Source organism: Balaenoptera acutorostrata, chromosome 3 (genome assembly GCF_949987535.1).
Source record: "Balaenoptera acutorostrata chromosome 3, mBalAcu1.1, whole genome shotgun sequence".
In the NCBI taxonomy this organism is placed as follows: Eukaryota; Metazoa; Chordata; class Mammalia; order Artiodactyla; family Balaenopteridae; genus Balaenoptera; species Balaenoptera acutorostrata.
Window position 1 is genome coordinate 61,941,887 of NC_080066.1, and position 25,472 is coordinate 61,967,358.

A 25,472-nucleotide genomic window follows, 5' to 3' on the forward strand; every position below is an offset into this window, starting at 1 on the left:
TCAGCTATACATACCCAGAGTGATCAGTGCTGGAGAAAAATCAAACCATGCAAATTGGTATCCCTACAAATCCAAGGTCTACAACCTCAAATGGGTCCTCAATGCTACCTAACAATCCTTTTTCATTATCCTAGTCGTGTGTCTGTCTGTCTGACTCTCCCCCCCCCCCACCATTCCCTTGGAAGCTGTTATACACTTACACTCTCTTTTTAAAGAACCCCTATTCTACCATGTTCCCCATCATTCTAAGCAGGTACTCAAAAATGATATGAGACACATCAACTCGTTCTCCTTCCTGCCCCTATCATTTAGAAACTTATTTACAGTGCCTCCAACTTCACCTCCTTCCTTTCTGCTCAATGAAAAAGGAGAATCATCTCCTACCCAAGACCAACTTCTCTACCTATGCCTTGGATCCCATCCCCTCCTACTGTCTCCAAATCCTTGGCTCCATCAATCACCTCTGTCCCCCATCTCTCTGCCTCCCCCACACTGCTTCAATTTCTCCCCTCCACTGGTGCTTTCCAATCCCACATAAACATGCCCAAGATCCTCTTAATTTAAAAAAGGGGGAGGAGTAAACTTCTCTAAATCCCCTGCATCTCCCTTCACCTATACTATTTGTTCAGTCCTTTGTTGAAAACACTGTATCCCTCTCAATTAGCTACCCTTCCTAGCTGTCATTGACTCTTCAACCCCCTTACCCCCAAAGCACTACAATGTAGCTACCTGCTCTAGCTGAAGTTACAAATGACTTAATCACCAAGTTTCAGGGACTTTTTTCAGTTATCTTACTTGGCCTTTTCATGGCAGGATACAGTACTGTCCACTCCTAGTCCTTGAAATACTCTTCTCCCTCAGCTTCTGTGACAATTCTCGCATAGTTCTTTTTTTTTCAGCTTTGGTCTGGCACAGATGTTTGGCTTCTCTTAGTTGTCTGCCCCATTCAGTAGCTCACAACAGAAATATGGGAATCATGCTAAATCTTCAATCTTGCTCAACTCTGTAATCTGATTATTTACCCTGTCCTGTTGATAATACTTCCTAAACCTCTTATACATCCACTCCTCTTTTACATCTCTCAACATTTCTCATCAGGAATGGCTTCCTAACTGGTCTTGCTTCCAGTTTTGCCCTTCTCTAATCCAGCATTCACCTCACTGCCTAGAACACAAATATGATTCTATCACAGCATAATTTTTCCCCCCACTAAATCCTCACAGCCTTCAGGACAAAGTTAAAGCTCCTTAGTTTGGGTCATAAGGCATTCAGTGATTTGGCTTCTTATCACTTCATCAGCCCGTTTTAAAACTCTGCTGTCCACTTGTGCCTACTGAGTACTTGAACGTGGCTAGACTCACCTGAGATGTGGTATAAGTATAAAATACATACCAGATTCTGAAGACTTAGTATGAAAAAGAGAATGTCAAATATCTCAATAATGCTTTTTTATAGTGATTACAAACTGAAATAAAATTTTAGATATACCAGCTTAAATAAAATATATTACTAAAATTGATTTCACCTTTTCCTTTTTTAACGCGGTTAATAGAAAATTTTAAAATACATACGTGAATTACATTTGTGACTTGCATTATTATATTTTTACAGAAAAGCACTGGTCTAGAATGTCCTTTCCCTTTTTCTGAAAACCTAGTTAACTGCTATCTATTTTTGAAGATTAGCTCAGGTAACCCACTAAGATGCATTTCGGGACACACCCCTCCCAAAACCCCAAGTCTTAGCCAACTACCCCTCCTGCTCTGTGCTTTCATCCATAGGAATCTGCTTACACCTGTTATATATCACTCCACATTATAACTATTGGTTATCAGTTATCTTCTCCTCCTAAACTATATGCTCCTTGCAAAAAGGCATATCATTCTACATATACTCAGGGCTTACCACCATGTTTACCACTGAAAAGGCACTCAAAATATTTGCTGAACAAATGTGAACTATCTATTCCTGGCCTGAAAGTTACTAGAATTTCTCCAAGGAAAACAAACCAGCAAAGAAGGAGTCTAGACTTTCCCAAGAGCTCCAGTAATGAAAGGATCAGAACGATGGTAGGAAGTAGGAATTAAAGTAAAGAGAAGAGCAATAAGAAAATAAAGCTCATCACACACAACTACCTATTAACAGTGAAAACAGGAATTTGCAGCAGTGAAATGGAGCCTTGAACTCAACTTGGCATGCCAGGGGCCACAGTTTGGTTCCTAAATTACTCAAATAACCCATCCAACAAAAGAGTATGATTTGGCAGGTTTCAACACAAACAGCTAGAGCCCAGCACCTGTTCCACTTAAACAGAGCATCATTACAGTTAAAAACAACAACAAATCTCTCTTATGAAGCAAACGCTAATCTCATGGTGCTTCACCACGGAACAATTTAGAAGAGTTATTATATGAAATGTGCCAAACCATGAATTTATGGATGATGCTTATTTGGCAAATATGGTTGGCACTGCTAGATGTTGAAAAACACGTATGCAAATAAGCAAATAAAATTTTTAAGCTCTCAGACTTAAATATTTACATTATCATAAATGTACAAAGATAAATGTTTATATGAGAACATATACAACACATTCCAGGAACACATTTTTTAATGTGATTGTCAGGAACAGTTATGAAGTGGCATTATTTCTTTATGGGCCTCAGGGTAGACTCTTAAAAATGACTTCTGACAGAATGTTAATGGGGTACAAAAATTACGGAGGAAGTTTTTCTGTACTATCTCTGGGTAAAATGAATAGTCACAGTATCATAATAGTTCAAAGCAATCTTATCTTTTCCTTTCACCAAAATACTTTTCTTCCCATCCTGGAACCCAGCCAAACATAAATGTCAAACCATAAATGCACGCGGGCGGGGAAGGGATGAAGAAGAGGACCACACATCAAAAAGGCTTAAAGAAAATAATTTGACATTTTTTTTCCCCACATAATATAGTCATGTTAGAGTCTCCAAAAATAAAGACATGATAAAATATTTCCCCTCTTCCCCTCTGACAGTTATGGAAAGATGTTTGTTTTTTTCACATAGTTTGTGAGTTGGTCATAGCCAAAACTCACTAGCAATGGTATGAATTCTGCTTCCATTGTTAACTGTTAATCTCTGGGTCGAGGCTACAACTCCCATCTCTGAAGTCAAGAAAATGTACCATACTTGCCATTACAGTTTACTAAACGAGTCACCGAAGAGAAGTGCCAGGCACTTCAGAAAGTAATTAGGGTAGTCAGTGGACTGAGCTATCTAGAAATGTTCTGAGATTATAGAGAAGCCATCATGAAGCAAGTATTCAAGATTGCTCATGGAAAGTTTTACCCCTGTGGATAATTCACGGTTTTCACTTCTACACTGCAGAGAGCAATATGAGTTCTCCGACTATACACATTACCACATCATTTCATTTATCAGGGGAAAAAAAGAGAAGAAAAAAAGGCGTTGTGGCTGAACAAAAATCAAGAGGTAGGCCCCAAAACAGAATCCTCAAGGCAATCCCAATTCAGGTGAAAAGCTGTGGACATACATCATACAATGACCTAAAAATAGCCTTTCATGTAAATCTCCAAGTATTTAATTCAACGTATAATCTTACCACATTTAACAGAGGCAGAAGAAAAATGTATTAGGTTTTCTATAACAAGGCCAATAAAGATGAAATCATAGTTTTCCTTTAACTCGTCACTATCCCCTCAACCCCAACCTGGCAATAACTCCATTCCACAGCTCTCAAATTCCTAAACGGGGATCCTAAAAAACACAACGTATTGCAAAAAAGTTAACATTTAAAGGTGGGAGGGCTCCTCTTTCCTGTTGCTCTCAGCAGTCTTTAATGCAGTCAACGGACGAAAAAACGAAATCAAGCTCTCAGACGGATGGTGCAGGCAACAGGGAGGGGGTAGAGAAGGGGCTCAGACGGCAAGTCCTCATCGCGGGAGGTGAGAAAAGTTGCAAGAACGGACGAGTCAAAGGGCGAAGGAGAAACAAAACTGACCCAACAAACCACTCAAAATCCCCCCAAAACCGAGGAAACCCACACGTTAGGGGGCTCACAAACCGTAGAGCGAAGTGAGCAGGCAAAGAGCCACCGGGTTTCACCCTGGCGCTGCTGGCCAGGCTGCGCCGGATCCTCCCGGGTTTGGAGGTGGATGTCCGTGCAGACTTAGCAGAAGCGAAAGGAGTCCTTCCTGCCCCAGCCTCACTGCGTCCGGCTCCTCCAGGATTCACTTTCCCCAGCAGCCTTCCAGCCGCGCCCGGGGGCGTCCCTCGCCGCCAGGTCCCAACTTTCCCTCCTCTGGGGGGCGCCGAGCTGCCGGGGCCGCCGCCGCCACAGCCACCGAGAGAGGGGGCGGGAGCGGGGGCGCGAGGGGGCGCGCGGCGCCAGCGGGCTCCGGGGGCCGCAGGGCGCGGGGGTGGCCGTGGCCGGAGAGCCCGCGCCGGGCCAGACGCACCGGCCGCCAAAGCCCTCGCGGCAGCGCCACCCAGACCCCACGCCGCCCCGCCTGGATTCCCCCAGGTCAGCCCCCTCACCCCTCGGCGACCCAGGTCCCACAAGCCGGCGCGAGAGGAGAAGGGAAAGGAGGCGACGCGGGCAACCTTGCCCAGTTACCTGAGGGGCTCACACGCCGCCGCGGTGACTACCTTCGCCGGCCGTCCAGTACCCTTCCTGGTGACCGCGGCCACCGCCGCCGAGCAACTGACACTGACTAACAACAACTAACTAACTACTAGCCGCCGCCGAGTCCACCGCGCGCTCCCGGCCGCCCGTAGACCGCCCGGCCCACCAGCCTGCCCGCCTCCTCCCAGCCCGGCGCGCCGCCCCTTCGCGCGCGCACTCGCTGCCGCGCTCCTTAAGCGAACACGCGCGCGCGCACACGAGGCCACGGCTCTCTCCCAGTCTCGCCTCAGCCCCGGGGGAGGAGTCACCATGAGGCCCCTCCTCTCGCGTTCCTACCTCCCGAGGAAGAGACTTAGAGAGCGTCTGATTGGCTGGGGGAGGCGTGGCCAAAGGAAGAGGGCGGGACGACCAGGACCTTGGGCCGGCGTGAAGGGAAATTTCAGTTCAATTACGTACCAGGGGAAAAAAGGGAACGAAGTATTGGTCCATTTGGTGCCTAAACCCCTTAGGTCTGCCTACCGTTGAATACAGGATATGTGTCTTCAAGGATTCCAGCACATAGTAATAACCAATTTAAGTCCCAATACTTTCTGCAGGCCTTAGCAATTTAAAAAACTACATCTCCCAGAAACCTCCGCGAAAATAAGTCTCACCTTGCGTAATCACGTAGTCCTTCGCCTCCTTTGAACAAAATAATCCCTCCATTTTTCTGAAGGTATGGGGAATAATATTTCATTTTTCTCCTCACCAGAACATCCTTAAGTGCTGCGATTAGAGAAGTTACCTATGGGAAGGTGGTTAAGCGATTAGGTAAAGGGAAAGAAAAGACATCAAAATAAAGTACTGCGGAGGAATTTTTGTCAAGCTGTGAGGCGACGCAGTGAGAAGAGTGAAGGCGATTGAGAGGGGCTCAGGGAATTGTCCCCTGTGCCAGGGACTTTCTTTAGGCCCCAGGCCCCTGCCTACCCCTGTCGTCAGCAGGTCAGTAAGCAAGGCGAGCTTGGGGGTGGCCACAGTGGAGGTGCCCTTCACCCCTTGAAGATCATCCCTCTTTTGCTGTTATTGGTTTGTCTCGGTTTGAGGCCGACTGAATGGGGGCGCCTCACTTCCGGTTGGGGGAGGGGAGGAAGGCCATTCTGGGGGAGGGGGGAACATAACTCACTTCCTGTGGGGGTAGGGTGATGGGTTGGGGTGTCCAACCCACTTCCTGTGCCGGCGAGGGTTTGAAAAGGTGATGCTTGGTGCCATATGCATAGACGGTATCTTAAAGCTTTGGGATTGTGTCTTACGTGAAAAGTTAGGTTATTCCACGAAGTTGTGCTAATCACCAGCCTCCAGTCAGAATTTATGTGACTTTTGGTTCCATGTGTAAGAGGAAAATTTTCTCCCCAACAGAATTTTCTTAATGCGTTATTCAAAGAATTCGAAACCCCTTGTTAAAACTCTTTACTCTTCTCTACAATACGACATGCTTTCTTGTGTGACTCATGAATTGCCCACCCCTTCTCCCTTACTCAGGTCCAACCTTGACTTAGTGAGGTTTAGGGGTGTTCTCCGCCTTGACATGCCACAGGAACTCTGTAGCTACTCTTGAGGTCGTTTATTACAGGACTCAATATTTTACATAAATTATGAAGCATTTTCACCTTATCAGAGTGAAAATATCATACTGAAGTACTCAATTACTTGGCGTTACCTTAACTGATGTGACTGGGATCTTAAATCCTTAGACCTGTTGATTTTAGGCCAAAGGTTTTGCCCTGGGCCTGAAAACAACTTCCTCAGCTTTAAAAATTCTTATAGGTATCTTACATGTAACAATTGTGAAAGTTGCACTGTAGTACATTTTCCCCCTTTGTGATTTAACTAAATTCAGGACCGATTTAAAAATGGTGTCTGCACTTTGTAGTTTTAAGGCATGGTGCAGGGATCATGAGATTCAGCTCAGATTTTAAGGAGGGGGAAAATTTGGCTCACAAAGGACAAAAGATGAATACCAGAATTTTCTGTTTTTCCTATATTCTCAATGTTTTATAAGAAACTATACGTAAAGTGGTAATGAACAATCAACCGTTTGATTTCTTGGCTTCTGTTTTCAAGTACCACAGTACTTGGTAGGTTGCGGTGGGGAGGGTACTGAAGGAATCAATCTATTTGGAGTTTATGAAATCTCAACAACTTCAATAATTTTAGAATATCAAGTGAACTGTAATGTCTTTCAAGAATTTTTAAAAGAATAAGGCCTGTGTATTTTTTCCTTTGGGGTTGTCACCTAATCTACCCTCAGAATTTGCAGTTGTTTTAATTCTGGTTCTTTTCGAAAGCTAGTTTGTTTAGAGTTTATTAGAAAATGTGATTTAAACTAAAATGTTTGAACAACTGTAACTTAAATCTTACAGTAAGGAAAAAATATATGTTTTAACTTTCTATAGACATTAAAAAAAAAAAAAAACTAAGACCCTAAAATCAGTGAGTTATCTTTTGAAGGACTATAGAATTTCTGCAGAAGTTGAAAAGGCAAGACACAATTATGTCTGTGTTGTTATTAATAGAAGGTTAGGGACATGTAGACTGCCTCAAGCAACTATTAATTGATTAGAAAGAAGGTATTCATTATCTTCTATATTAGAGTAATATAGAAGAATATATGATATGATCACCCTGACAAATTAAACTATTAAACTACAGTATTAAGAATTACTAAAGTGAGTAAAGATTGTGGAACTAAATGAAATAGATAGAGAAAAGATAGTTAAAATATTGATTGAGATACAGCAGTATTGCCTTTAGGAAATTATCTTTGGAAAGCAAAGGAGTTTTTAAAATTGGTCTTTATACTGTTCCAGGGAAGAAATGCAGTATAATAGAAATAAGAAAACTTGTTGCAGCTGAGAGACTTGAGCAGCTTGAAGAACTGTCTGTTCAGAAGAAAGCAATTTTTAAAGCACATATTTGAAAAAAGATGTTTTGTGATAACAGGCAGTTATTCATTGGTTCCGTCAAAGAAGAAATATTAGAAAAGCTTGTGAAAAATAGAGGGAAGTTCATGGAACCTGCTTTTATTCTCTTTAAAAGTGTTTCTGTAGAGAGGCTTGCTGTCTTCCAAAAGCTTTTTTTTCCCCCTTAATGTTCTTTGTTGCAGTTTTCTTTGCATGTTCTAATAGAAACGTACTATCAAAATTAGAAAAGTAAAGACTTTTGTAAGTGTACTCTGTTACTTCTTTAAGTAAATGAATTTGAGGTTTTCATTTCATTCCTTGTCATCAATAATAAAGAGATTGTCCATTTTTTTTTCAGAATATTTAGATTAGATAACCATTTTCATTTCCAAAAAGCAGTCATTGGATATACCGCTCACAGCTCACAGCAGTTTGAAATATTAAAACAGTAGGTCAAAATTCTGGATTCCATCTCACTGAAATTTGATTATCCACGAAATACGAGATGCTATCTATAATGCAAAAGGGTCTTTTCATTCTTTTGTCTACCTACCTTTTAAAAATTATGCTCTTGTTTTACAACTATTGCTTTTTTGTATGTTTCTTGTTTTGGTAGTTGCTTGTTTTTGCCATGGGGTTGAGTGTTAAGAGAATATGCTAACAACATGAATGGTTTTTAAACCTACTGTTCTGCTGTCTTTATTTCAGGGCCTTCAAGAGTATTCAAACGAGAATACCCCTTACGTGACTTTTCATTATTTCAAGAAAAGTTTATTGAGTGCTTACTGTATACTAGTCTCTGTTTTAGGGACTTGGAATACATCAGTGAATACAGACAAATATCCGTATTCTCTTGGAGTTTACTCTCTAGTTTCCAAATCAAAACTGGAATTTTGCTCCCTTGATATTCCTAAATAAGCTCTATAGTGTGATCATTGTTCAAACTGATCAAGAAACAGCCCTAAGCTTGATCTCTCTTGGTCTGATCTCTAGGCCATTCTAAACCCAGTTTTGAATATTTCAGTCTAATTTTTCTTCAGACCATTAAAGCCCCTGTGTTAAATATTCAACCCTTTTCTTTGATGCATGCATCATGACCCTACCATTATAGCCTCCTTTGTTCACAAATTAAAGTGAACAATGGGGAAAATATGGAATTAGACAGGCTTGGGTTCAAAAGTGATGTCTACATTTTACTAGCTGAGCTTCTTACTAACTTGGTAACCTCTAATAATTTACTTGACCTCTCTGAGCCTCACTTGCCATAAACCTAAATGAGGTTATTTGGTGGATCAGGTATGTTATATGTAAATCACCTGGCACAATGCCTGGTGTTAGCAGCTTAATGAATGCTATTATTTTTCCCCCAGTTTGCTTCTGTTATTCTAGCTATTGGGATTTGCCTACATGTCTGTTTTAAGCCTTACATATTCCCCGAAGTATGGGGATGCAGTGCTAGAATTATTCAGATTCATCCTTCCCCAGTCTCAGTGAGCTAAGCATGCTCACTTAGCTGTCAAGAGTTTATTTTTCGTTCCTTGTGGAAGGAGAAATCACTAATTTCCGTGATTACTTTAGATAATAAGCATAATCAAAAAGTTTCAAGAAAAGGTTAAGGAATCACTAAAATAATTTGAATTGTTAAAGGAAGACTTTTTGAATCATTCTTCTAAACCTATTTAAATACTAAGCCTAATATTCAAGACCCTTCTGTCATTACCCATCTACACATTCCTAACTAGATTGGTCTCTGAAAAAAAATTCTATACAGTATCCAGCCTTTTCTATCTTTGTTCATGCTATTCTCTGTGTGGAACACTTTCTCTTTTCCTGGGAATCCTTATCTATCAGAATGCCACCTTCTTTGTGGCTCTTTCTCAAGTACCACCTTCAGCTTCAAGAAGTATTGTCTGATGTCTGTCCTCTTCTCTGTCCATTCTCCCAACCATATGTGTGTCTGTTGACCCTCCAGAGCATTTTGTACTTTTCTTATGGCATTTAATATACAGTGCTACTGCTGTTGTATGTTTCTGTTGTTACTGTACTGTCATATGTAGAGTTTATGAACTGTCATAAAAGTCTGCAGACTATAACATATTCCTATCTGTGTCTGCTGTCAGACCTAGCACAATGCCATTCACACCATAAGTATTCAGTAAATATTAGTGGAGTTGAATTGGCAATTGGGGTAGATGAAACTGATCAATAACATTTGTCCACTATTTATAGCCAGTATTAAACACAGTGACCCATGTACAGTAGACACTCAAAGATCTGTTGAATGAAAGGGTAAGTAGTTCTCCCATTTGTGAGCATAGGGTATCAATATATTGAGCATATATTAAACACCTACTATATGATGAGACCTATGAGAACTGATCCCTGCCCTCAATTTAATTGGAAAGAACTAAGTGGTAATTAATACGTACAGATTCTGAAGACTGAAGGTGTTTGAGTGAAGGTGGGGTAGGGAGTCAGTGTATAGCTGTTTGCATTTTGAGAGATATCCCAGGCTGTCTGAACTAAGAAACAGAATAGATTTACGTATCAAGAGATACTTAACTTGCAGTTCCACTCCTAGTTACATACCCAAGAGAATTAGAAATGTGTTCACACAAAAACTTTTCCCCACATGTTCCTAGCAGCATTATTCATAAGAGCCAAAAAATAGAAACAAACCAAATGTGCATCAATTGATGAATGAATAAACAAAATGTAGTATAGTCGTATGGTGGGAAATTATTCATCAATAAAAAGGAATAGAGTATTGATACATGCTATAAAATGGATGAATCTTGAAAATATTACACTAAAGTGAAAGAAGCCAGACACAAAAGGCCACATACTGTATGATTCCATTTATATGCAATGTCTAGAATAGGCAAATCCATAGAGACAGAAAGTATATTAGTGTGCCAGGGAGTGGAGGGCAGGGATGGGGAGTGACTGCTAATGTGTATGGGATTTCTTTGAAGGGATGATGAAAATGTCCTGGAATTAGATAGTGATGATGATTGCACAACCTTGATACTAAAATACCTTGTATACCAATATACTAAAAACCACTGAATTGTACACTGAAGGGGTGAATTTTATGGTATGTGAATTATACCATTAAAAAGGAGAGGGGGGGCTTCCCTGGTGGCGCAGTGGTTGAGAACCTGCCTGCTAATGCAGGAGACGCAGGTTCGGGCCCTGGCCTGGGAAGATCCCACGTGCCGCGGAGCGGCTGGGCCCGTGAGCCACAGTTGCTGAGCCTGCGCGTCTGGAGCCTGTGCTCCGCAGCGGGAGAGGCCGCGATGGTGAGAGGCCTGCGCAGCGCGATGAAGAGTGGCCCCCACTTGCCACAACTAGAGAAAGCCCTCGCACAGAAACGAAGACCCAACACAGCCAAAAATAAATAAATTAATTAATTAATTAATTTTAAAAAAAAAAGTAACTGAAGTGAAAAACCAATTGAGGACACAAAACAAGGCAAAAATATTAAAAAAAAAAAAAAAAAAAAAAGGAGAGGGGGAGATACATACACTTGAAGAATTTGGATTTTGGATGGGGCTAGAAGAAGGAAAGCAGGAGGTGATAATTCTTTCTCAGATCCTAGAGGGAAATGTAAGTGTCTAGGTACAGGACTAAAGTTATGCTGAGGATCAGGTGAGGATGGATGTGAAGGTTGCTGGCTATTTGTGTTTTATGAAGCAGGCAGTGAGGTGAATGATTAGACTAGAAGGGTGTTGACAAAGAAGAATGACATTTTAGGAACTTGAAGGAAGCTTCACATTTCTTTTTGATTGGGTCAAGGATGTGGTATGTGGTCAACTTGGTTTCAGTGTGAAGGTCAACTAAGTTCAGATGGTGGAAGTATCATAAGGGAGTCTGATAGCAATCACCAGTGAAGTTAATGGAGAAGATGGGAGAACAGAGACTAGACAAAAAATTATAGTTTGATTCTAAAACTATCCCCAGATAATGAAAATAGTAGATCATAATGGGAAGGAACCAAGGGCAGTGATTTGGAGAAGTCGGTACACATGAAGGTATTCATTTGAAGAAGTACTTGAGTACCTTTTATGTGCCAGGCACTATTAAATAAAATCATAGTTACTTTCCTTATTGAATTATTTTCTTAGAATAAAGTCTTATGAGTGGGATTATTTGTTCTAAGAGTATGGGTATTTTATAGTTCTTGATACAATAGCTATATTATTTCTCTAAAAGGTTATGCTAATTTCTGATGCCACCAGCAACATACAGCTGTGTTGTTTTAACCACAATTTCACCAGCAAAAATTTTTGGCTAATTGGATAGACATAAAATTATTCTTCTCTTTGGTTATTGCTTCTAATATGGTTAAGTGTTTCTGTACCATGGAATTGGCATCTGTTGGAGCATGAAGGAATTCAAAGCCTTTATATTTGCTCCCTCATCTGGAACAGCTTCCTTAAAGGGTATGGATTTTTAAGGACCCTAGGAATCAAATCAGCCTCTAATTTGAATCAGCTCAAAAACTACTTTTATTCAGTGGTGTTCTCCTTATTTTCTAAATGATATTCACATTTAAACTACATTTAGCCATAATTCCAATTCGCATTCAACTAACTTAATTCTCATAATTTGGTGGTGTAGGTATTAACTAACTTCACTTTGCATATGAGAAGATAGAGGCTTAGAAAGGTTAGGTCACTTGCCCAAAGTCACTTAACCAGTAAGTGATAGAGAGAGGATTTGAATATGGCCGATTATCAGTCGCAAACTCCATGATCTCTCAGTATCACTACTAAAATTTAATGTAGGCTAATGGAAACTGGAAGAGAAATCTGAAATGGAACTTGGACAATCAGGCGCTTACTTACATATGAACATAGTGAAGCAGTTAGCAAAGAAAGTTTTTTTATTTTTTTATTGGGGAGGCTATAGCACATAGACAAAGAGAGGAAGGACTCTCTTTAAGCCCAAATTTTCAAGGCCCTTTCTGTTTCTCCCTGATGAACAGGTACGTACTACTCCAAAATCTATGATAGGAGCAAAGTAGGAGGAAGGTAGTAGTAGGAAAGCAACTGCCTTTAAGTATATACATTGAGAGTCATCTGATGGTAGAAGGAACAGACGAAATGGCCCTCAGAGAGGCCCAGAAAATATTCAGTAACTTTTTTTTTTTTTCAGTAACTTTTAAAATAACAAGTCTAACATGATAACAAGGTTAATGAGATATTCAAAGCACAGTACATATTAGCGAAGGAAGAGAGATTCTTTCATTTTTATTCAATATAGTATGCTCACTAGACAAATTTTAGATCAGGAATATAAAACAAGAGATGCCATGTTCTAATGCTGGCTTTTAGTCAGATAAAATACCCCAATATATAGATAAGACAATTAAGGCCCAAAATTACACACCAAATAAAGTTACACAATGGGCCATAGAACATAGGCCTCCTGCTTCCGAGTACATTTTGCTAAATTGAGCTAAGTGAAAACAACAATCTATGTGGTTGTTTTGTAATTTATATTATAATTTTTTATAATTTAATATGTTATTCTTAAAAGAAATCATTTCTCTGTGTGTTTTAAAACAACAATAATAAAGATCCACACACCAAATTACTAAATGTTTGGTGATAGGTTAGAATAAGAAGTGATACAGAAGATCAGGTTGAACCCTAATGTATCAGATAGTCCATCTGTAAATTACACCTAAATAGTGTTTATCTGTATCCCAGATTGCATTGAGGCGGGGTGGAAGACACAGATCTTCTGAAAACTATCATAGAAACATTACTCTTAAAAGATTATGATGTGTACATATGTGTATTTGTATTTAAGCATTTGGAATTTTCAACAAAGCCCAGCCCTTTTCTTCCATCCCTACTCCTTTAAGTGAAACTAATACCCCTTGCTTCACAAGAAATATCAATTAGTATCCAGATACTCCACTTTTTTCTTTCATAGCCTCAAAATTTATATCTCCCTTCTCTTTCTATCTCCACACTTCCTTCATTCCTATACTTCATAGCTTTAATTAATGTTCTCTTGACACAAACCTTTCATTTTTATTGCCAGTGATAACCACAATTACTACAACTCTTTGAGAAAACAATATAGCTGTTGTGTCAGCAATAATAAAATGCTCATATCTTGAGCCAGTATTCCACTGATAGGATTTTATTCTGAGAAAATACTTCAAGTAAGGAAAATAGTGAAAGGGACAAAATGTTAATGGCACTGATATCTATTCTGTTTTTAAAAATGGAAACCTTCTAGATATCCAACAATAGAATAATGGTTAAGCAAATTATTACTTATTCATTCAGTAGGCTAGTAGACATTCATTTATCACAATAGCTTCTTTTAAAATATATTGAAAGATGTTGTAAGTATCTTTATGCCAAAATGAAAAAGGAGAAAAATAAATCCAGGAAAGAAATAGAAAAACTGATCTGATTAGTATATTTCTGAAGCATTTGTATTTTCTGTATCATAATAATTGACATTCATTGAGCACACACCAGTGTCAGGCACATTACTAAAGCAATATTATAGAAGCAGTATTGAGTAGTTAGTAAGAAAAGTGCTCTAAAGTCAAGTCCTAGCTCCATCACTTACTAGCATGTGATCTTGAAAAGGAAATGGGAGATAGTAACTATATCTACATTAAGTTATTAAATCCATATAAAGTGTCTGGTACATAGTAAGCCCTCATTAAAGTGTTTTTGTTACTAGACATTTTACAGACATCTCATTTAATCTTCACATCCTCACAACATTTATGAGATAGTGTTATTTTCATTTACATAAGAGAAAATTGAAACTCAGAATGTTTAAGTAGTTTGGTCAAATAACTTGCCCAAGTCACACAGCTAATAAGCAGTAGAGTTTTGATTGAGAACCCAAGCTATGACTTCCATTCCTGGCTCTGAGGGACTAGGTTGTTGCAGACTAATCTTTTTGCTGAGAACAACATGAAAGGGTGGATTTAAAAAAAGAAAAGAATAGGGGGCTTCCCTGGTGGCGCAGTGGTTGAGAATCTGCCTGCTAATGCAGGGGACACGGGTTCGAGCCCTGGTCTGGGAAGATCCCACATGCCGCAGAGCAACTGGGCCCGTGAGCCACAATTACTGAACCTGCACATCTGGAGCCTGTGCTCTGCAACAAGAGAGGCCGCGACAGTGAGAGGCCCGCGCACCGCGGTGAAGAGTGGCCCCCGCTTGCCACAACTAGAGAAAGCCCTTGCACAGAAACGAAGACCCAACAGAGCCATAAATAAATAAATAAATAAATAAATAAATAAATAAATTTTTTTTAAATTTAGAAAAGAATAGGGAAAGCATCAGAGACCTACTGAGGCAGCCAGGACTTAAACCAAAATCGTGGAGCCAAGGGAACTTCAAAAAAGCATGCTGATGTTCTAAGCTTCTCTTTTCCCCTTGAAGAATTTGCTGAATACATGGTGCAGAACAAGAATCTATGAAATTTAGCAGAGGATTTCTGCTAGAAGTAGAGAGCCAGTAGTCTCATGGGGCTGAGTACATAAAAATTGGAGTTTAGGTGTCCCCAGGTGGCCTGGACTGAGGAGCCAAGATCGTAGTAGGGAAGGGAAGCACCAAGAAATGATTTTGCTGCAGAGTCAGAAGCTAAGCAGAGCAGAAGCTAAGCAAGCTAAGCAGAAAATCCCTATAAAGCAGAGTGAATTTCTGTCCATCTCATGATGTTGACAAGCAAACATTAAAATTCAGGTCCCTCCAAGGAAGAAAGGACCTATAAACACCCCACACTCTCAATTAGCATTCCCTAGAGGACTATACCCTCTATACACAATAGACTTGAATACAAGAATAACTAGAAATAAGGAAGGATATTTCATAATTATAAAAGGGTCATTCTACCAGGGAAAATGTGAGAACTATAAATTTGTATATATCTAATTCCAGTAATATGGCTTCAAAAAAATATTTTTTCAAGTTCACATGGGACATTTAACAAAGTAGATCTTATGATAGACCATAAAGCAAGTCTCAACAAATTTCATCCAGCATATGTTATCTGACTACAGTTCAATTAAGTAAGAAATGGATTATAAATAGTAGCTAGCAAACTCCCCCCAAAATATGTTTTGAATGACCCATTTGGCCAAAAAAGAAATCACAATTAAAACACATTTGCAACAGAATAGTAATGAAAATACAGTATATCAAAATATATGTGAATCAGCTAAAGCTATACTTGATGGGAAATTTATAGCCTTAAATGCCTACACTGGAAGAGAAAAAGTCCAAAACTAGTGATTTAAATATCATTCTGAAGAAATTAGGAGAAGAACTGCAAATTAAACCCAAAGTAAGTAGAAGAAAGGGAATTATAAAAAGTAGAAATTAATTAATTAAATAGAAAACAAGTGCACAATAGGAAATATCTACAGAGCCAAGAGTTCACTCTTTGAAAAGATCAATAAAATGTGTAGACCTCTAGCAATACTAATCAAGAAAAGAACATATTCAATATTAAACTCTTGATCTTTTCCCTAATTCTACATCTCCAGTCTTCCTTATTTCTATAAATCTTATCTTCATAAATATCTACTAATATCTCAATTAGAAGTCTTGGGGTTGAGACACGGAGCTGGGAAAAGGGAGGCAGAGGAGGCGGAGGCAGACCAACAGACCGGCGGGGCTGGGCCATGCAGACCCGGCCCAGCAAGTCCCCCCCTGCACCACAACCTGAGCAAGGTCCCCAGGAGCCTGCCTCGGACTGGCCTGGGAGCCAGAGGCACCAGAGCAGATCCCGAATCAGGCTTTCCTCGGCCTCCAATGAGGGCTGGCCCTTTGGAAGGTGCCTTCTTCAGCAGCAGGATCAGGCAGGCCACCATGACCGAGAACTCCACATCCACCCCTGCAGCCAAGCCCAAGTGGGCCAAGGCCTCCAAGAAGTCCACAGACCACCCCAAGTATTCAGACATGACCGTGGCTGCCATCCAGGCGGAGAACTGTGCTGGCTCTTCATGCCAGTCCATCCAGAAGTACATCAAGAGCCACTACAAGGTGGGTGAGAACGCCGACTCCCAGATCAAATTGTCCATCAAGCAATTGGTCACCACTGGGGTCCTCAAGCAGACCAAAAGGTGGGTGCCTCAGGGTCTTTCCGGCTGCCCAAGAGCGACGAGCCCAAGAGGTCAGTGGCCTTCAAGAAGACGAAGGAAGTCAAGAAGGTGGCCATGCCAAAGAAGGCCGCCAAGCCCAAGAAGGCTGCCTCCAAAGCCCCAAGCAAGAAGCCCGAAGCCACCCCAGTCAAGAAGGCCAGGGGGCTTCCCTGGTGGCGCAGTGGTTGAGAATCTGCCTGCCAGTGCAGGGGACACAGGTTCGCGCCCTGGTCTGGGAAGATCCCACATGCCGCAGAGCAATTAAGCCCGTGAGCCACAACTACTGAGCCTGCACGTCTGGAACCTGTGCCCCGCAACAAGAGAGGCCGCGACAGTGAGAGGCCCGTGCACCGCGATGAAGAGTGGCCCCCGCTCGCCGCAACTAGAGAAAGCCCTTGCACAGAAACGAAGACCCAACACAGCCAAAAATAAATAAATAAATAAATAATTTTTTTTTTAAAAGGCCAAAAAGAAGCCGGCTGCCACGCCCAAGAAAACCAAAAAACCCAAGACTGTCAAAGCCAAGCCAGTCAAGGCATCCAAGCCTAAGAAGGCCAAACCAGTGAAGCCCAAAGCCGAGTCCAGTGCCAAGAAGGCCGGTAAGAAGAAGTGACAATGAGGCTTTCCTTGTGGACACTCCTGCCTGTCTCCTATTTTCTGTAAATACTATTCTCCTTTCTTCTCTCTTGATCCTCATCTGCAACCCTTTGCCCCTTTCCCTTCTGACTTTATAAAGAGACAGAATTTGTATTCCTCAGAAATTAGGGAATAATTCATTTTTCCTTAACCAATTATGCAAGGACAGCAACAACAAATCTCATCTCTGTAGTGATGAGAATGTACTTATATTTTGTTTTGTTAATTTGTTACTAATCTGCTTATGGGTTTGGGGATTTGTGTGGGTTCGTGTGTTTTGTTTAGTTACATGGTTGGTTCACTCTGAAGGTAAAAGTTGGGGTCGGGGGGAGGGGGAGAATGGACAAGGCAGCTTCTTGTGGCTAGATGACAGGGAGCCCAGGAATTGTACGGTTTGTAGGAGTACCTATGAGGCCATCGAGTTTTCTTTAAGTTGAGCACTGCTTGTGAGAGTTTCAGAACCTTGGCCCTGAGGAGAGGGGTGGCAGCAGCTGGACGGCAAAGGAGGGAGGTGGAACAAAACCCTCTCTAGGCTGACTTCCACCTCCCAATGGTGAGCAGTGGGGCGTCCAAATCTAGTTTCTTTCTCACTTCTGTTAGTCTGTCCCAGTGGCCTCCCTGTTGTCCTAGGGACGTGGAGGAGGTTGAAGTGACAGCTTGTCCAAGAAACTGTGGCTTCTCTCAGTCAGCTGGAAACTAGCCACTGGGGGCGTTGGGGGGAAGTCTCTGGCTTCCAAAAGTCTCCTGTTAAACAGGAGTAGAAACTTTGGGGGAAGGGTGGAGAGTCAGTCAGCCAAGTGCCTCAGTGTGCCCTGTTGAAACTTGGGTTTTTCCACACAATTGGATTGTATCCTAGGAGGACCTTTTTCCTTTTCCCCTGATTTTTGGTTTCTCCTGTATAAGAAGTGGCTTTGCTTAGAAGTCTGGTGGCGCTCCAGCCCTGCCACCCACCACTTAAAAACCTCCCGACCTCTTTACTTCTGACTCTTTTATAAGTAGTTGTAGATGGGGGAGGAGGGGAGGGGCGGGGAGTTGACAGTAAGACATACTGCAGTCGACTTTGAATTGCTAAGTAGTTTTACAGAGCTAGGTCTGTGTGTATGTGTGTGTATATGTATATATACATATCTAGGGCTAGTACTTATGTTTCACACCTGGGAGCTGGGAGAAAAAACCTGTACAGTCCTCTCTCCCTTTTTTTTAATAAAATAGAAAAACGCCCCACCCAAAGAGCCAAAGAATAGTTCCTGTGACATTCCGCCTTCCTCCATTTAGTCCCTCTTGGAAATCCACCACCAAGCTTGGGGACTTCACCCCAACAAAATTGTAAGCATTGTTAGGTTTTCGTGTAAGACTCTTGCTGTAGCATGGATAGCTGTGATTGGTGAGTCAACGGTCCGTGGCTGCCAGTTACACTGAGATTGTAACAGCATTTTTACTTTCTGTACAACAAAGAAGCTTTGTAAATAAAATCTTAACATTTTGGGTCTGAAAAAAAAAAAAAAAAAAAAAAAAGAAAAACGCGCAATTGTGCGTCTCCCTTCCCCCCCCCCCCGCCTTTTTATTTGTAAACAAGTGTTATTTGTGCCTGGAAGAATTTGCTGTGTTTGTAATTTTCAAACTTTAAAATAAAATTGAAAAAACAAGGGAAAAAAAAAGTCTTGGGATTATTCTTGAGACCTCTCACTACCACACACACACACACACACACACACACACACACCATTCAGACCACTACAAAATTTTATTGATTCTACCTCTTAAATATATTGAATCCACCCTATATACTACATCTTCACTGCTATACCCTATTCTAAGCCACCATCACGCTGTGGTGGACTGTTGCAGTAGCTTCCCAACGGTAGCTTCCTTGATTCATTCTTACTACCCATCAATCCATTCTTTACATAGAAGTTAGAATGATCCTTTAAAAAGCATAAATATCATATCATGCCGTTCCTAAGAATTCTTAAAAGATTTGCTCTTACGCTTTGGTGAAAACTCAAATGTTTAAGATAACCCCACGTCTCTGCAGGATATAGTCCCTGCTGCTCTCTCCTGACCACTTTACTCCAGCCCACTCTAGCCTTCTTTTACTTCTTCCAAAGCGCCAAGTTCTCACTCAAGTCCTAGTTCTTCAGCATGGAATGTACTTAACATTCAGCTCTCACTTTACTTCTTCAGAGAGGTCCCCTGTTTACGTGACATCTCCTACTGTTTTTCTGTAGTGTTCTGTTCTTTTCCTTCATGGCAGTTTTCACAATTTAAAATTGTATTTATTGGTATGTTTGCTTAATCTTTCACCTCAAACCATAATTTTCATGAAAGCAGAGACAGTTCACTGTTGTAGTCCTGGTGTCTTAACTAAGTGCCTGGTACATATTACGTGTTTGGTAAATATATGATGAATGAAAAAAGGTAGCATGCCACCTTAGGTAAACTATATAGGTCAGGAACCGTTTCATGGGTGTGCCCTGTACCCTGGGAGCGTGGAGGGATTGTTTCCTCTGGTTTAATCCTTTATTTCTTCAAAATAACTCTGTGAGAAAGGCACCGTGTAATCATTGTAATGCCTGGAGACAGCTTCTGATGATTAGCCTGTCTTCTCAGTGATGTATATTTTATGTGCTAAGCTAAACTGGCAGTTGTGGGCAGATTTTATTTAAGCCCCCGCAAAGGAATACACCTGCCCGCATTTCTTAGATTGGAGCCTTGGAAACTAGAGGCAGAGTGTTCTCAGTGGCAGTCCTGGCTAAACAACTTATCTTCTTTTCTAGAACTACTTTTTTTTTTTTTTTAAACATTAGAGCCCTACAAAGGAAATGTGGTCTAATTACATTTGCTTACTACTGAGATTGACAGTATTGTTTGTGTAAAGGTTGTTAGCTATTTTAGTCATATAAATGTGCCATAATGTTACCAAAGTACATGACTTGCCTTTTAATCACAAGGCAAAAATGACCACATTTCACAATACTAATGTCTTCGTATGTTTTATAAGATATACAGAGCTATTATGACTTGATATTACAAAGTATTCTACATTTTCTTAGAGAGCTTGTGTTTTCTTTCTTCATCTTAGAACTAATTTTTAATTGTTTTTAAGCTAATTTCAGTAAAATGAGATGCTTAATTGTATGTTTGGTATAAAATTATAAGTTCAACAATTTGAGACAGCTTTCAGGCCACTAGGATTTCTTGAAACTCATGAGAAAAATGTTTACTACCAATTTTAAACATTTTCATTTCAAAAGAAAATGTTTTATATACCCGAAACTAACTCAATACTAAATCAACTATACTTCAGTTTTTTAGAAAAGAAAATGTTTTAGGGACTTATATTTCTTAATGTATAGTAAATGAGGTATTCTTATTTATTTCTAAAGTCTAGGTACCATACTTAGAATTCTCCCATAAACTGAAAAAAGCATGCTGAATGTTTCTTATGCATATTATCAGGTTCAGGGCCATGATGGGAAAGGGAAATGAAACAAAAAGAGTGAGAATTCTCAATGACTGGTTTCTCACATCATCATATCATTATTACTGCTATTTTTAATTCTGCCTTTAACAAAATTGTTAATTCTTAGTGAAATAATTTTTAAAGCTTCATCTACTTATTGATATCTGTGGATTTACCAGACATTCATAGCTATTCTCACGTCAATGAAATTAGGAGTTTATAAATCATAAGAATTTGTAAATGTCTGCTGTCAGGTATGACTAAGTTTCTGAATTTCATAATCTACCGGTTGCTGCTGCGGGTTCTTTCTTGGGTTTTTGAAATGTAAATCACTGACTCTAGAGCTAGTGAAAGAATATGAGGAATATTGAAATTCTTCCTATAGTACTATAGCAGTGTACAAATATGGTACATTATGGTTATAGAAGGGGTGAGGAGACTTAAGTACTGGGAACTCTGCCGTTATGTGAAAACAGTCTTCTCAAGTGAATTGCCCATTTAGAGACTATATTAAATAAATGTAATGGAGTGGTTTTTATGTTTATTTCTAGAAAGGGGAAAGAGCAGCTTTATTTTGCCAGAAAGACAGTGTCAGCTCTAGCCATTTATTTCCTAGCAAAACAAACTACCTGCAGAATTCTAATTGGCCTATTTCTTCTCCCTCACGTTTAATTAAAATCTTTCTCTAGCAATACGTGATACCGAGGATAGTGTATGGATTCATTTATTGTACCAAGAAAGACTTGGGTTAACTATATATTTCTAGCTGCCAGCCTTTACTAGTTATTTATCTTCTACTTGTTTACCAGTCTTGTCTAACAGCACTAACACTGGTAAAGAGTAGGGTAGTTAAACTGTTTACAGTCTTCACCTTCTATGCCTATGTCACCATCCGTAGAGTTGTATTCCATTCTGCAAAGTGTTTAATGTTTACTTAGATAAGTAAAACCTTATCACACTAGAAATTACAGCTCAATTTTACTTTGTAGCTTAATTCCATCATGTAATAAAATAATCTTGGTGCATAGGATTGGAATTGATCTCTATTTGCATCCTACCTTAGAGTGCTGCCCTGTATATAAATATTGCTGCTCCAAGGGGGCTAGGTAGAAGACTAAGGATGAGTTGATATAATTGCATCCTTGTTATTAAAAAATAGAAAATGCCTCACCAATGGTGAAACAGCAATTGTTTTTATATGTCAAGGACACTATCCTGTTAGCTAAAAGTTGATCATCATCCAATAGGAAGCTTGAGTTCAAAGATTTTAAATTCAGAACACTGTTTTTCAAATAGAATAAGTGGATTTAAGTTCAGTAGTGTATCATTTTATGAACTGTTTTAGAAAGCAGTTAATACAGTATAATGATTGAGAGCTTTTTTCCTCCTGGGTATTAAATTGATAATTAAAGTGTTCTTTTTTTCAAACTATGCCCTCTTAGAGAGTAGGGAAGGCATGTTTAACCTGGTGTATTCAACTCTTTGCTGGGCTACATGTTTGTTGTTTCAGTACTTAATAAATATGCATAATAAATAAATTGTAGCTGCAGTTCTGAACCTACTTTGCTGTGACCTGTAATAGTCTGTTCTACACTCTGCTCTCTTTGTCTTTCAAGCAAATCACATCACCCAAAACTTATGACCCACTTCACTACAATGGTGCTGACATGTTTGGAGAGCCTAGAAAGAAGAATTGAAATTTAACTGGCATCATGGGATCTCAGTTGGTTTAACAGTTTCTCTTACCTTACTTGGTAATGCATGTATAGTAATACTGAATGGCATTTGCTCTCAAGGGATTTTAGAGTTGATTACAACAGAAATATATTGCAGGGAAGAGCATAGATACTGTAATTAAAAGGGTTATGGGAGAGACTAGAAATTACTCTATCTGATAACCTGTTAATTTCAAGACCTAAAGCATGTATTTAAATATGATACTGTGGAAAATAATCTTCCTAGTTCAAAAATTAATAGTAAGCTCCATCATAAGTAGTTATGTATATTGAGCATTAAATCTTATGATACTCATTTATTTCATCTCTTAAAAACTGTTTATTACCTGGACATAAGCTATTTGATACACAGGCATACCTCAGAGATATTGCAGGTTCGGTTCCAGACCACCGCAATAATGTGATAACTGCAACAAAGCAAGGCATACGAATTTTTTGGTTTCCCAGTGCATATAAAAGTTAATGTTTATTCTATACTGTAGTCTATTAAGTCTGCAATAGCATTATGTCTAAAAAATAAAACAATACTTCATTTAAAAATATTACTGAAAAATGCCAACCACATCTGAGCCTTCAGCAAGTTATAATCTTTTTGCAACATCAAAGATCATAGATCGCCATAACAAATATAATAATAATGAAAAAGCTTGAAATATTGCAAGAATTACCAAAATGTCACACAGAGACACGAAGTGAGCAAATGCTTTTGGAAAAATGGCACTGATAAACTTGCTTGACACAAGGTTGCTGCAATGCACCAATTTGTAAAAAAAAAAAAACAAAAAAAACACACAGTATCCACAAATCACAATAAAACAGGTGTGCCTGGAGTTTACTGTTCTTTTATTTACTTAAAGAAAAGAGAAGGTCACGACTGCATTTTTTTACTGAGTATTTGTCATCTATATATAATAGTCTTATTGGCAAGTCAGCTGAATCTTATTCCCTAAGGGATAAATTTGTAAGTTGTTTCATGTGAACAAATAGAGGGTATCAAAGATGTGAATTCAACATAGAGAAAACTTAGTTTTTTTAATATATTGTTTTCAATAACTATACTTTTTGTGTTCTAGTTCATTTAAACATATCAAAATTCCTTTTTCTGATTCCAAAACTGGTTTAAAGGTGGTCATTCACTATTATGGGGCCAAGTTTTATTGTTTATTCTAATGATAAAATTATGTATCCTTACTGTAAGACATTCAAACTTTAAGCATTCAAAACAAGCATAACTTCTTTTGCTTTCAAACAGAATTTTAAAAAGAAAAAAGTAAAAATCACCAGAAGACAGTGGGTAGCCTCTTGAATGATTTTAAACAAGGAATGATATGCATAAGTAGATTTGTATTTTAGAAGGATCACTGGCAGCTGTATGGAAACAGATTGGAGGCAGGAAGGACAGGCAGGATGGACGCTGTTAGAGTACCCAGGCCAAGAAAAATAAAGGCTTTAACTGAGACAGTAATCACGGGAACATGGAAGAGGAGACAGGATCAACTGGGTTTTGGTAAGGGATTGCACGTGGTGAGAAGGGCAGGGGAAATGCTGAAAAGGACGCCCAGGTTTTTAGACTGAGTGACAAGTAGCGTACCATCAACTGACATAGAGAACATGGGAGATGGAACAGGTTTCGAGGAAAAGATTATGGATTCAGTTTTATACGTGTAAAGTGTGAGTTGCCAATGGCACACCAAAGGAGGATAATCTTTGCCATTTGAGATACAGGCCTGGAATTTGAGAGTTGGTTTTAGATGTCATCAGTATAAGTGGTTGTTGAAACATTGGGACTGAGAGAGATCACTAGGAAAACATGTAGAGAGAAAAGGGCCAAAGTCTGAAGAAATGGCTAAAGAGATGGGGGAAAAAACAAGAGGGTAGTAAATAGGAAACAATGGAAGAAGAGTTCGAAGAGGAAGAGTCATTTAGAGCATCAAATGCCAGTTAGCAACCAAAGAGGTTGAAGATTGAGAAGTGTTCATTGAAATTAGCAACTTAGAGATGACTGGTATCTGAGAATAGTCGGCAGAGTGAGTTAGGGAAAGAAACCAGATAACCGTGTGTTTCAGATTGGGTAGCAGCAGTGACTAGAATAATCTTTCAGGTAGTTTGGTTATAAAGAAAAGGTAAATGTATGGGCAGTTGCTTAGAACGGAGGATAGGAATTAATGGAGGGTTTTATTATAAATTTTGATTTCTTTCTTTCTTAGGAACAGAGTATATTTATATCTGAAGGAAAAAAGAATAGTCATTGTTGCCAAAGAGGTTAAAATAATGGTAAGAGAACCAAAATACTTGAAGAAGCTAGAAGGATATCCAGAGCATGGTGTCTTCCATGGAGAAGACAGATACTTACATAAAAAATTCATAGCACAAACTGATATAATTCCTGATGATAGAATTTAAGTGCCACGTGTTAGATGAATAAAAAGAGAAGGCTGGTAGCTCCAGAGGAGTTGAGAAAATTTTGATTCTGATGTCAAATGCTAAACTCAGTTGGGTATCCTCCATTTAGTTTTCTACTTTGAAAATCAGTGCATCATTTAGAAGTGTGTAACATAAGCCTTCAGTTCATTATTGCTGATGAGAATCTTTAGTTGTGTATAAGATTTCCCTGGCTCAGTCTGATAGATGACCTTCACTGTCTTCAGGCATTTAATCCATCTATGTTTCTATGCCAGCTCCATAAAACCATCAGTGGTACCTTTTCTCTTGGAAAGCACAGCCATGCAAGAATTTCTCTTGCAGATTACAATAAAGCTTTACTATTAATAAGTTGTACTTCTCATTATTACTTTTTTTTTAATATAACTTTATTTACTTTTGGCTGCGTTGGGTCTTCGTTGCTGCACATAGGCTTTCTCTAGTTGCGGCGAGTGGGGGCTACTCTCTGTTGCGGTGCGTGGGCTTCTCATTGTGGTGGCTTCTCTTGTTGCGGAGCT

General features: G+C 39.6%; 2 protein-coding genes and 1 pseudogene across 18 annotated transcripts in view; 2 read left to right on the forward strand and 1 right to left on the reverse strand.

Annotated features, from left to right (window-relative positions):
* Positions 1-4,802, reverse strand: part of PEAK1 (pseudopodium enriched atypical kinase 1) — a 289,101-nt gene extending 284,299 nt beyond the window's left edge. For 12 of the 14 annotated variants that reach the window (XM_057541915.1, XM_007197657.2, XM_007197653.2 and 9 more), the window contains exon 1: positions 4,621-4,802. The gene's annotated coding sequence lies outside the window, so the exon portion shown is untranslated. Of the gene's footprint in view, positions 1-4,068; positions 4,237-4,620 lie in introns of those variants that run through there. The other 2 variants (XM_057541914.1, XM_007197656.2) reach the window with 1 other exon arrangement.
* Positions 4,803-5,309: 507 nt separating this feature from the next.
* HMG20A (high mobility group 20A) overlaps positions 5,310-25,472 on the forward strand; it is a 69,211-nt gene continuing 49,048 nt past the window's right edge. For 3 of the 4 annotated variants that reach the window (XM_007197659.3, XM_007197660.2, XM_007197661.2), the window contains exon 1: positions 5,354-5,610. The gene's annotated coding sequence lies outside the window, so the exon portion shown is untranslated. The other variant, XM_007197662.3, reaches the window with a different exon arrangement.
* On the forward strand, positions 16,427-17,311 carry LOC103020040 (histone H1.0-like; annotated as a pseudogene).